The 12148-nt window shown below is 46.1% G+C and overlaps 1 protein-coding gene across 5 annotated transcripts in view; it reads left to right on the top strand.

Annotated features, from left to right (window-relative positions):
• The window catches only part of LOC135896588 (uncharacterized), a 483964-nt gene that overhangs the window by 163553 nt on the left and 308263 nt on the right, over nucleotides 1-12148 (top strand). For 2 of the 5 annotated variants that reach the window (XR_010562753.2, XR_010562754.2), the window contains exon 3: nucleotides 7960-8191. The exons of the other annotated variants lie outside the window; for them this stretch is intronic. The gene's annotated coding sequence lies outside the window, so the exon portion shown is untranslated. Of the gene's footprint in view, nucleotides 1-7959; nucleotides 8192-12148 lie in introns of those variants that run through there. 5 annotated transcript variants of the gene reach the window in all.

Raw genomic sequence — 12148 nt, 5'->3', positions numbered from 1 at the left:
GACCTGATTTTCAGCGACTCTAAAACAGCCATCCGAAATTTGGCGAGGGGCAGAATCTCTGTCACAGCGGCAGGATTACTAAATCGGGCCACGGGGCGAGGGACTACGGAGGTGGAAATTGTCTGGGTACCGGCCCACTCTGGGAACCCTGGGAACGAGGCGGCTCACATGAATGCTCGAGGTTTCGTCAGCCGAGCAGGTGAGCCGGACGTTCCAGGGAGGTCCACGAGAGATGGGCTGGTGTCCTTTCACGACATTACTAACCATTACAAACTTGAGCGGAGAATTTACCCTCCACCGGACAAGCAATTGGTGAAGGCGCAGGAAAGCGTCTGGCGAAGATTCCAGACGAGATCTTTCTATAACCCATACGTGTTAAACAAAATCTACCCGGACGTTCAGCCGGAATGCAAATGGTGCCAGGAACTGGCCACCTATGACCACATATTATGGAGCTGTAGCATAGCACCGCCACCGGCGGATATTATGCGTGATCCTTCTCTCGAGCAGTGGGAGGCCGTGTTGGCCAGCTCAGACCCGGTCGTCCAGACCAGGGCCGTGGAGTGGGCCACCCAGGTCGCCGTCAGCCATGAGCTGATGGCCATCTAGCACGGAATCGTCCGCACATGCGTTCTGACGAAAATAAAGTTTTTCCATCCATCCAAGGCGCCAGCAGTGGGTACCACGAAAATGACCTGGAAGGAATCGGGCCACCAGACTCCCTACGCATAACTTCATCAAATGAGAATCGCTGGAATGATCATGCAGCGATTCGAACTGTTTCTGGATTCGACGCGGTGCTTCGATAAGCCTCTGAACAGGGGCGGCAAAGACAGCGTTACTCCTGAGCATGACTGGCAAGGACGCAATAGAAGTTAATTTTGTATTTAGAAAGGGAGTGAACAAGGCGTATTTCCAAGCCACTGTCGTCACGTTTGAAGAATACTGAGTTTAGCAACAGAATGAGGTTCGTAGAGCTACCCTTAGGTCATCAGAAGTACGCTTTCTAGAACAGGGGACAGGCAGAAGGAGAACAGTTCGAGAATTCTCAGTGAGATCTAAAAAGGCAAGCCAAGTACTCAACTGAAAGTATCGCGGACGAGAGCGATGGAGACCGAATATTTCGTTGCATGAACACGATAGAGCTTAGCTTAAAGCTGCTGGTGGATAAGAATTTAACGTTTGGAAAGAAAATCGCCACGTGAAAGGTGGCGTGCACTTCTGCACACCAGAGCGTGGTGTACTTAAAAGAAAATGAATAGCAAGGTGAGGCAGTTACATGAAGCAGGCTTATAATGCACCCACTTGAGCAGCGACTCCAGGAACTCATGCGTTTATGTGTGAAAGATATTATGCACCTTGACGGTGCGCAGTGTTTGGCAACGCTTGTCGTACGTTTAACAGACTGAGCCATTTCGCCGCATACTGAATAACAAGGACAACGGTTGCACAAAGAAAGAAAACCACTTTGACGATCCCGACGTCTCTATCGCCGCCCTACGCAAGGGTCTGCGACTCACTGGCCACAGCAACGGTTCTCGAAAAAGGAGTGTTACTGAAACTAATCACAGGCTGTCAGCCCAACCTAATACCCATTTCGGTGCATGACTAGTTTACCATTGGCTTCCTAAAATGTAGCTTGCCCAACCTGTTTTCATAGAAGGGTTAAGCATTACGGCGTAGTTAGTGGACCTCTTCTCATTGGCACCTGAAATATTTGCATTGACTTCATGGTAAAGCCGGATTACCTGGCTATTCTAGAATTGGATGCTGCCGAGTGTTTTGGATTACGTTAAACTAGAAGTGAGAACCGTTGCAGCGAGTAATCCTCACGAAATGTTTGAACAGTTTCCTAAGATTTTTGAGCTAACAGGACGTATCAACTTTTCGTACACGATAGTGCTCCATGAACATTGTGTCTATACTGATGAATCAGCCTGAGCGTCTCGCATGGCGCCAAGTAAGCGCTTCATGAGAAGCCCCAGTGTATGGAATGAAGACATAAACAAAAGTTGGAACTGCGTCCACTAAAGCTGTTGAACATACGCCGTCGTTTAACACTTCTATTTGGTTTTCTGCCATCGCAACTAACGAATGTATCTCAGGGGAATTCCTTTATCCGACTGCACATGCATTGGTAGCGAGGGTTAACTTCCCAGCGGTGGAAGTGAAGAGAAATGTTGGAGTCGGAAAACATCTCAATAAATGTCTGTCGCATTCTGCAGCACCATTTTGATGCAGTCACATGTGATGCAGTAACATCAGTATGCTGATGTTAGCTAGACGCGCCACACTGTCGTCTTACGAAGAAATAGAAATACATAGAAATGCCCGTCTACTTAGTCAAAAGAAAAAGAAACGCGATTAACTTTTGTTTATTTTAGGCATTTACATGAAACCCATTTTTGATGTCTTACTGATGGCGTTCCTGCTGCCTATGCGTCACTTATTTTCCGGCTACTGCACGGCTCGACATATTCGCTTAAGTTGCTCTACAAAATCAAACGCCTATTCCAATGCCCCTGCATTATGTACATTTTTCGAAAGTCAACTCGCGTCAACTGTTGATCAAGTTCAAAACATAGCCTCAATCACGGAGAAATCCGGGCAGAACATTTTCAAGCAATATTTATAAACTGCAGAAGTACACAAGAATCAATAAAATCTTGTTCCTTGGTCTAGCTAGTGGGCGCATTGCCTTGATGTGCCTGAGCGACAAAATACTGCTGACACATGGATAAAGAAACTGAGTGAGTAGAAAGACAAGGGGTTAACTATACTTAGCTCCGTTTGGGTACCCGGCACCCTTGAGAAAGTGGTGACAGGATGACAATGTTCCTTAGTACCCGTCTCACGGCGACTATCGAGGGGGAGGCGTTTGGCATTTAATCAACATAGCTACACAACGTATTGCCACTGTCAAAACGAGTTATGCATGAGGCGTGTACTGCGGCGGGATTTTGCTTTCGTGCTTCCCAAAGAGCGATGCAGGTGGCATCTACCGACACCGCCGCGGAGCCTATGCATGGCCTCCGAGATGCGTGGGGCGCCGGTGCGTGCGAACGCTGAGAAACGCGTCACGCGGCAACTGGGCTCCTCTCTCGCGCTTCTTTCTGGGCAGGCTGCGCCATCTGGCGGTGCTGGCGATAAGCCTCGCGTTCTTCTCGAAGCTTGGAAATGGCTATGCATCCACCTACCTGTATGGAGGCGCGCTCCGAGCTGTTTCGGGAATGATCTAGAATTCACGTGATCGCGAGGAGCGCATCTATAATGGAGACTTTTAGCTTGTACGCTATTTCGGTAAATGGGAGCGGTTTGGGCGGATTACCGGATGGTCGGGGCGTAAACGTGAGCGGTGAAGCCGCCTGGTGTTGTAGAGATCAACCAGACAAACGCATAGCTAAAACTGCAGTAACTCACCATATCCTGCTTCGCCACTCGTGCAAATTTTTGGCAGCGGCGTAATTGTGAACACGATTACGCCACTGTCGAAAATTTACCCCAGCAGCTAAGCAGAATACAGTAATTAGCTCTGTGTTTGTGTGGTTGAGCTTTGCGCCACCAGCTGGCGCCACCGATCGGGCCGCTCACCTTGACGCCCCCGCTAAACCGGAAAACCGCCGGCGCTTGCCCGAATACCGGACACGCTAAACGTCTCTAATGTTGAATCACGCCGGTAAGGAAACGGCCAAGCAGTCGTCATTCTGTTGAACGTTCACCGACCACGCTCGTGGCTAAAGCCACCACTAAGTTGTTTTTTACTTAGTGTTAGTGAACAAATTCGCCCAACAAACTGCTAAGTCCACGTCCCTCCTTCCATTTGTACCTGCCAGTTAGTGCGCCGTCACACCTCCATGACAACTGATGGAGGTTCTGAAGTACATCAATCAGCAATGAAGCCACGTTGCACTCGTTATTTATTGGTACGAAAGCGTACTGTAGTATGTGGAATCTGAGAGCGCGGGTTTATGTACACAGACAGCCACGAACTGTGAAAACAAAGCTCAAAAGAAACAGACAAACATGAGCGCAGCCCGAATGAGGACCAGGAGCTTAGAAACTGATCCAGCGTAACATAAAAAATGGCTGTGGCTTGGCTAAGGTTAAGCCCAGGATGCGAAGCATACTAGCCTTTTAGTTGTTGAACCACTGTTCAGCCTGGTGAACTGCTGTTGCTTGGCTATATTTGGTTCGGCTAGACGAAGAAACAACTCATGCGTTACTCTGCTTCACCTTCAAGAGTGGAACGCGACAGCGTTCCCGTCGACCCGCCAAGGGGTGTAAGACAATGGGCTACGGCGCAGCGACTACGCGCCCCGCATTGGACGCGGTGAGCGTCGAGCAACGCAGCGTTCGGCGCGGCAACGAAATGTGCGCCTGAGCAAGCGACGCACGCCTGAGCCTTAGAAACAGCTCGTTTCTAAGGCAACACCGCATTCACTAGAGGCGCTTTTGTACCGCTTTGAAGCATCGTACTCGTGGCTCAGTGGTAGCGTCTCCGTCTCACACTTCGGAGACCCTGGTTCGATTCCCACCCAGCCCATCTTGCAAGAGTTGAGCCAAAGCCACCTAGAAACATGCGCAGCTGCTTATATACCGCCGCGACGCCGCGAGCGACGGTGCGAGTTGGAGCCCCGTTTCTCCTCTGTCGTGACGTCACGGTGTCACGTGGTCAGCCTTCAAGGCGACGCCGCGAGCGACGGCGCGAGTTGGAGCCCCGTTTCTCCTCTGTCGTGACGTCACGGTGTCACGTGGTATGGCATGGGGTCAAAGGTCATTGAAGGCGACACCGCCGCGCCTGAGGAGCTGGGTTGAGGTCCAGTAATATGCTTCGCATAAAAAGTCTGACTTTGCTTCCATGAATTACCCAAGTAAAAAAAGTCTACCGTGAAGAACGCGAAGATTTGGGCAGTGCATAAAGTAACAAATAAACCTTGTGTCGTAGCAGGAGAAAAAAATGTGATGGGAATGCATGCAATCTCTGGCAGTAAGTAGAGAAGGAACGCATCTTTAGTGCCACAAATTGCCGAGTTCATTGCGCCCTCGTTGTTTTAAACGACAGGACACGTGTCGGACCTGGGGAAGCATTTGCACTAAAGCAAGCGCAAACGAGGTGCAATGTAGCAGGAGCAAAACTCTCGTGAACGAGAGAAGTGGGGTGTAGACTTTGAGAACAAAGCGAGTAACGCCTACTGCTTGGACGCTTTCGTATCCACACGAATAAAAAAAATTAAAGCTACAAAATTACGTAAGAGGGAGCTTCGAGAATGCAGCACCCATTTTGTACTTGCGCCTTTAGCCACTTTCCTCGCTTGGTCGTCGAAATTTTCGCGATTTGCTGCGTAATAAACAGCCTGGAGTTAAACAAGCCCCCGTTCAAAGTGGAAGCTTCTAGGGCGTTCAGAGAACGGAGAAATTGGGTTCATAGAGCGAACAGGTAATCTCTTTAAAAGAAGGAGAATAAAAAGTAGGGAAGGAATTAAAAAAAAAGTGGGGAAATCATGGCGTTCGCGATGGTAGGAGACTCGGACTTTTCGAAGCGAGCGGATCGGTGGAGTTAAATGGAGCTTGAAAAGGGAACTGTGTGCGAACGAAAGTTTCTGCGCACAAATCATAGAAGTTCCGCTCAGCCCATTAGACTTTCCAAACTTGCCGCCTTTTGGTTTCTTTTCTACCCATATTTCATGACGCCAACAAGGCGGCCAAGAGAAAACAAAATATTGCCGCAGGTGGAACCGTATAATGAAGTAGAACGAACCTCATTTTTTTTATTGGTGATGATATTGTGAACCGCGCTAGCTTGCAACCGTAGATTTTGTCAACCCTCTTTCGGCACAAAACGTTCGCAATGATTGACAATTTCTAATTTTTTTGTTGTGGTGTATCGGAGGGGGGGGGCAATAAAGGCGGAGGCAGGTCTTGTCTGCCGATAAAATTTTGAACTTTACGGCTTTATTTGATGTCGACTACCATTTCATATTTACCGTATAGGTACACGCTGTGCAAAGATCTTACGACCAACCAAAACTTGGTTTGGCTAAAACAGCCAGGAAGAAGGCAGAAGATAAGCACTAAAGTGAAATGCACTACGTCACCATCAAAATATATTACCTAATGTAACTAGCTAAACTGATTTCTGGGGTTTGTGTAGTCCTAGAGACCTGGCGTGGTAGCGGGCTCTGATTGGCTCACGGACTCCGGCTTGCGGACTCCTCCGCATCGCAGTGAGCGTCGCCTTGTTTGTCCATCTTGCAATTCCCTTTTTTTGAAGATTCTCTAGTTTTACGGACCGAAATCACGGTCCGATTACGAGGTACATAGTACTGGGAAACTCGGGATTATTTTGATCATATGGGGTTCTTTAGCGTACCTCCAATGCATGGGACGCGGCCATTTTTGAATTTCGCCTTCATCAACATGCGGCCGGCGCGACGGGAATTTGATTCACCCGCCGTGGTTGTTTAGTCGCTTTGCTGTTGGGCTGCTAAGCACGAAGTCACGTGATCGAATTCCGGCCGTGGCGTCCGCATTCTGATGGAGCCGAAATGCAAAAATGGCCGCGGTCCCGTGCATTTAGTGCACGTTAATCATCCTTTGGTGGTCAAAATTAATCCAGGATCCCCCACTACCACGTGTCTCGTAATCTAATCGTGGTTTTGGCCCGTAAGACACCAGCATTCCGGCATTCCAACATTTAAGGAAAGTGTTGCGCGAAACTTAGTGTCTTGCATGATCCCTCGTATCATGGCTGTGCGACTGTACACTTATCTTGTGGCCACCCATGTGGTCTGTCTTTATCTGATATGTATCCAGGGGAAATAACAACTTCTCAAAGACTCGGGTAGACATGTATGTTAAGTGTGCCACCCAGTAAAGGTTCAGCATTGTACTTAACTAATGCACTAGCGACATAATCCAACATGAACACAAGACTTAATAATTTAGTTCAGATGTTTTCCATTAGGCTGCAGTTTGTTTTCGTGAAGAAAGTAGCACACGAAAAAAATTTGAGTCAGACACGAAGGTTTCATTGCGCACCAAAGTTTATTTCCCCTGTTTATTTACTAATTTTAATTGCGCCTTCCTCGTTTTATTTGTCTATAGGAGCGTGTAAATCCAGCGGTTTATTATCATAGAAAAATGGCGATTTGACATAATATGGCAAGAATCTTACTCTATACATACGTGTATTCAGCTCAGTGTGCTACTCTCGTTATAATGCATGAATAGAATCGAATAAACCAGGCGGAGCGTTCTTGATAATTATAAATAAACAATCAACTACATCCATAGGGTATATACATGTGTATAAATGATAAGAAAACTAAATTTCGGGGTTTTATGTGCCAAAATCTCATTCTGATAATAAAGAATACCACATAGAGGGACTTCGGAATAATTTTGACCCCTTGGGGCTTTTGAAGGGGCGCCCAGTGTAAGGTACATGTGTGTATTTCGCATTCCTGCCAATCAGATCGCAGCTATCGCGGCCGGAATTCAATTTCATGACTTTAGCCTTTAGCAGTGCAATGTTTGCAGAACTGTCGTGCCACGCCGGGTCATGTCCATAGATTTATGCGCACAGTTTCGGTTGCAAGGACGTGCATCGCGAAGTGGTAAAGCAGGACCACAAGAAATAAGGACCACCACCTGTTCCTATGCCTTGCCGTCCTGTGTTTTCACGCGCGTGCAATATAATGGAATACGAACAAGCGAAATCTGCCACCCTCCTAAGTCACAGGTCTCGATAACACGAAAGAGACGAAAAGTAGAGACGACATCGAGGAGCCACAGCGCCAGCATTCCGGGCAAGTGAAATCCTGCCGAGTGTCGTGAAGGAACCAGCAGATTTGCGACGGGAGCGGTGCTTGTTTCTTTTCTTTCGGTAATTGTCATGTTGACCGTATTCGCCGGCTTTAGCAGCCATTTATTCTTTCTTGCGCACTTTCTACATTCCAGTTTTGCTCAACCCAAGCAGAAACCCCGTGAAGTTTGTTGAAGAGGCTGCCCTCGTGTAACATCCGAACGGAGAGTGCGAAGGCCACGCAAAGCAAGGCCGATTCAAGGAGCTCTCAACAACAAAATGACGAGAAAACAGGATCATGCCTCAAACGCGCTTTCACTCCACAATCTGCAGTCTTCTTAAGACGCGCAATAAATTCGTTGCCGAACGTTTGATCTTGAAATTGAATTGTGTTTAGTCATGTTTAATAGCTTAGTACTCATAGCATCACAACCTGTCGTAGAAAACGATGGCAAATGCTAAATAGCATTCAATATGCAGTGCCAGGTCAGAATAATAGAACATATAACTGCTGAGCTATCATAAAATTTTGTTAGTACATTTAGGAGCACTTAACCATTAAACAAAATGGAAAGGAATATAATAAAGCGATCAGCAGCATCAAGGACAACAAGTGTAGCAGTGGACTGAGGGCCTAAGTGAGCTAACTTTTTCCTAGGTGCGGGAGTACGCGCCTCCATTTTTTAGTGTGTTTTTTTGTAAATTGTAAAATACTCCGGTTAAGAAAATATAACTGTGGGCCTCTGCACTCGATGTGCATTCTATAGAAAACAATATCTTGATGAAGCTTGACGGGATCTCATGACCATTGCCGTTAGGTGCAAAAGCTTCTTTTTATCCAAACATCGCTTAAACTTTTGGCTGAACCTTGGTTTGCCTACTATTTCATGCATTTATTTTATGTTTCTCTCATGCAGTGTTATCAACTTCCCACGGATACTCACCCGTTATATTACGCAGCGTTGAGCGGATGTCCGCAGAGAGAGAGGAGAATATAGGGGTCTCGATCGCCAGATATCCGTCAACATGCGCGAATGTCAATGTCAGATGGTCTATTGGATGCGCACTGCCTTCCCCATTTCAACACCGCTGTCCTTCGTCCTTGCTTTGTTACATGTGCACTACTTCACAGCTATATGACTGAGTTTTTGGGTGATATATGCACATAAACGTGCGGTAGTTAAGCTTCAGTAAAATGTGGTTTCGCTGTTGCTGTTACGTGTTCAAACAGCTCGTGCCCACAAGGGTAACGGCATTGGCAACTGTTCCATTATCACAAAAGGACTGCATTTGTCATGCTTAACCATAAAAAAAATAATATCCTTATTTCTCATCTTATTAGAATAGGAAAAAAAAGGACATTATGTCAGAAAGCGTACTGGAAAGCAAGAACCTCATTCCATTACGAAGCGGCAAGTCCCTGATATATGCTATTTTCGGAAGGTAAATATTGAACCGATAGCCGCGGAAATAAATATAAAGAAAGACAATCTCCTTTTCTCATTCATCTTCGTTAGAAATGCCATCATTCTTTGTCATCCGGCCACAGTCGTAACGCACATTTGTTTAACGCTCGTGCTAACTTTTTCAGCTCGGGCGTGCGTTGCCCGTGCTGTACGATAGCAGTGTAGAAAAAAAAAACTAAATTTATTCATGACAATTTGTAGGTAGACTGCATTCTTGCTCACTCGTGTGTAATGTCATTCGAAAAAAAAAAAGAAACGAAAAGCTTTTCTTCGAACATCTCATATGGAAGCAAGAGTGATGACGCGATGTCCTCCTAATGTCCTCTTCTAAAGACCACATCGGTCATTGCACGCATTGCTCAATCAATGTTCTCTGCGATAATTACCGATCACTGACTGATCCGAATGTAAATATAGCTGTCCAACTGATTGGTTCAGAAACCACTGGATGTGAAAGATAGACATAGCACAGGGGGGATTTCACTGAATACTCTTGTAGACCACGACGCCTGTTTTCAAATTAGAGATTTTGAACGAAATAAAGGAAACAAGGTAGAAACAGAAGAAAGGAAATGACAAGGGCAGAATAACAGAAAGTAAGAAAGCAAAAAGGAGTCCTTATGATCTTTGCCTGTGCCCTTACAACATGCAATTACCACAGTATACTCAGGCCACAGAAAAGAGAAGCAACTCCTCATTACCTCGTCGTACCGGCTCTGTCCTCATTCTAATCGAGGTTGGTTTTGACGCTGCGCAAATGACGTAAAAAAATTAGCGCCTCAAAGAATCGAGTCCTTCACGACATGTGCTCTTGAAGGCAGAAAACAGTAATACTCGTTCTGCCCATTCAACGAGAACATTATTGGGTAAACGTTAGGGCTCGTTAAAAGACCATCAGTGAAAGCTGCAATTCGCATTGCAGTACAGATATTTTGCCTATATATTTTTTTGTTCTTGCTCTGTTTTCCTCACATCGTTGCCTTCAGTATTACAATTACCCGGCGTTTTAACATTTTGTTCAATGCCGGAATGACGCTAACAAAAAAAAGGGACGTTTCAGGTGTGTCTGAAAAAAAAGTATTGCTTCTGTTGGCACCACACCGTTGAGTGTTTAAAGGGAATCACTAGTCTTCAGCGATACGCTTGCTTCACGCGACAGAAGCGAACCTAAAACCTAATTATCATCACCATCATTATTGTTTCCTCAGGAAATATTATTATTTATTCAAAGAAATAATCGCATGCGAATATTTCGATTCTTAGTCAAAGGCCATCGGGATCCACTCAATATTTCCACTAAAAAACAGACACAAGCAAGACATATAGGGCCTGGATGGGCTAGTATACAAGATTGTAGGAAACAGAAGGTGTAGTTAGAGCTTTAGAGAGAAGTGTGGAAAACAATTTTTTTTTCAAAAGAAAGAAGAGCAGAAAATGCGGATGAATCGAGAGCTAGGCGAAATGTTACATATTGGGGCATCGGGATTTAGTTAACATCAACATGAAGCTTATTCCAAGAAGTAAATCCTGAACTACAATTTCTTCTATTTCTGATAACACATTTACCTAGTGGGTGCAAGAAATTACCGTGTTGCAGACCATCCCGACACGATAATATAAAGAGCTAGACGAGTGGTTCTGAACAGTCGTATCGTGGATTAATAGATCTGTGTTAAATAGGTTCTTAAATGGGAAACACTATATTTAATGAACATTTGAAACGCCTGAACAAACGCTCTTTTTTGTTCAGCCTAATGATTAAGCCAGGATTTGACAAAAAGTACGATCCATTGACAACGCAGTATCTATATAGAAGATACAGCTAAACTTTACCATAACGATAGTCCGTGCTAACATTGGGAATGGTATTAAAATCTGTCTTGTTTATGTACCACGTGAGTCGCAATTGAGGTTGAAATTAAATACACGGTTGTTTCAATTCTGCACCGGCGGTTTTGGACAGCAGTGGGCAGCACGACCGTTGCGTACGAATTAATCATTGCGTTAAATAATCTATACGACGCTACTTATGATGTGCTCACTAGCTGGTCGCCTTGAGAAATGAAGCCACCAGCTGTCACGTGCTCACTTCTGCGCAGACGCTAAGATTAGGCCGGGTATATCTGATGGCGAACGAATTAATATTTCTGTGAAATCACATGCATAATTTTAGATAACGTTCGCGAAACCATCATAGCAGAATGTTGTACAGCGCTGCCAAATGAGTCACGGCGTCGAATTGAATCCTTAGGAAGACGTTATTTCCAAAGGCAGCCCTAACTGTCTCCGCATCTCCCTATGATCCAAGATATATTTCAGAGTTTCGCTGGTTCTGATGAAGAACTACCGTCGTCGGAGGCAGACACCTTCGAGAACGTTTCGTTGGCTGTTACAGACCCTACACTGCGGCCCCGCTGGCTATCTCGGTGCGTTATGCTAAGGTCCACGTGTGCTTTCGCTAATACGGTGCAGCTGCCTTCGCTGATTTCTTTAATCCCTCTCAAATACGATCGCGTTCGCTATACGCGCCGTGCCCGCCGACGGACGCGCCACTGGTGGCGGCCTTGCGCAGAACACGCGGGAGAGGAGCCTGGCGCGCGCCGTAGTTTGTTCTGTCGTTGATCGTGCTTCTCTGTCTTATTCACGTTTTGAAAGTAAGATAGGCAACACCACTCGCACGTGTGGGGTGGCCAAAGCTTCAGGGAATGTCGAAGAAAAATTGTTGCAGGGTGGGGGGCTCAAATACCGGTGAAAACATGCCAGCGATACGGTTCTAATCATTCCCGGCAAAGCCTCATCAGCGGGAGCAACGGTAGCAAAAATGGATCGTCGCTTCGAAGGGAAATTTCTTGTTCTCATCCTTTCCTTTGTCTCGTCG

This window comes from Dermacentor albipictus, chromosome 6 (genome assembly GCF_038994185.2).
Source record: "Dermacentor albipictus isolate Rhodes 1998 colony chromosome 6, USDA_Dalb.pri_finalv2, whole genome shotgun sequence".
NCBI lineage: Eukaryota > Metazoa > Arthropoda > Arachnida > Ixodida > Ixodidae > Dermacentor > Dermacentor albipictus.
Note: the sequence above shows the minus strand (reverse complement) of the source record. Positions and strands in the feature narration are given on the sequence as shown.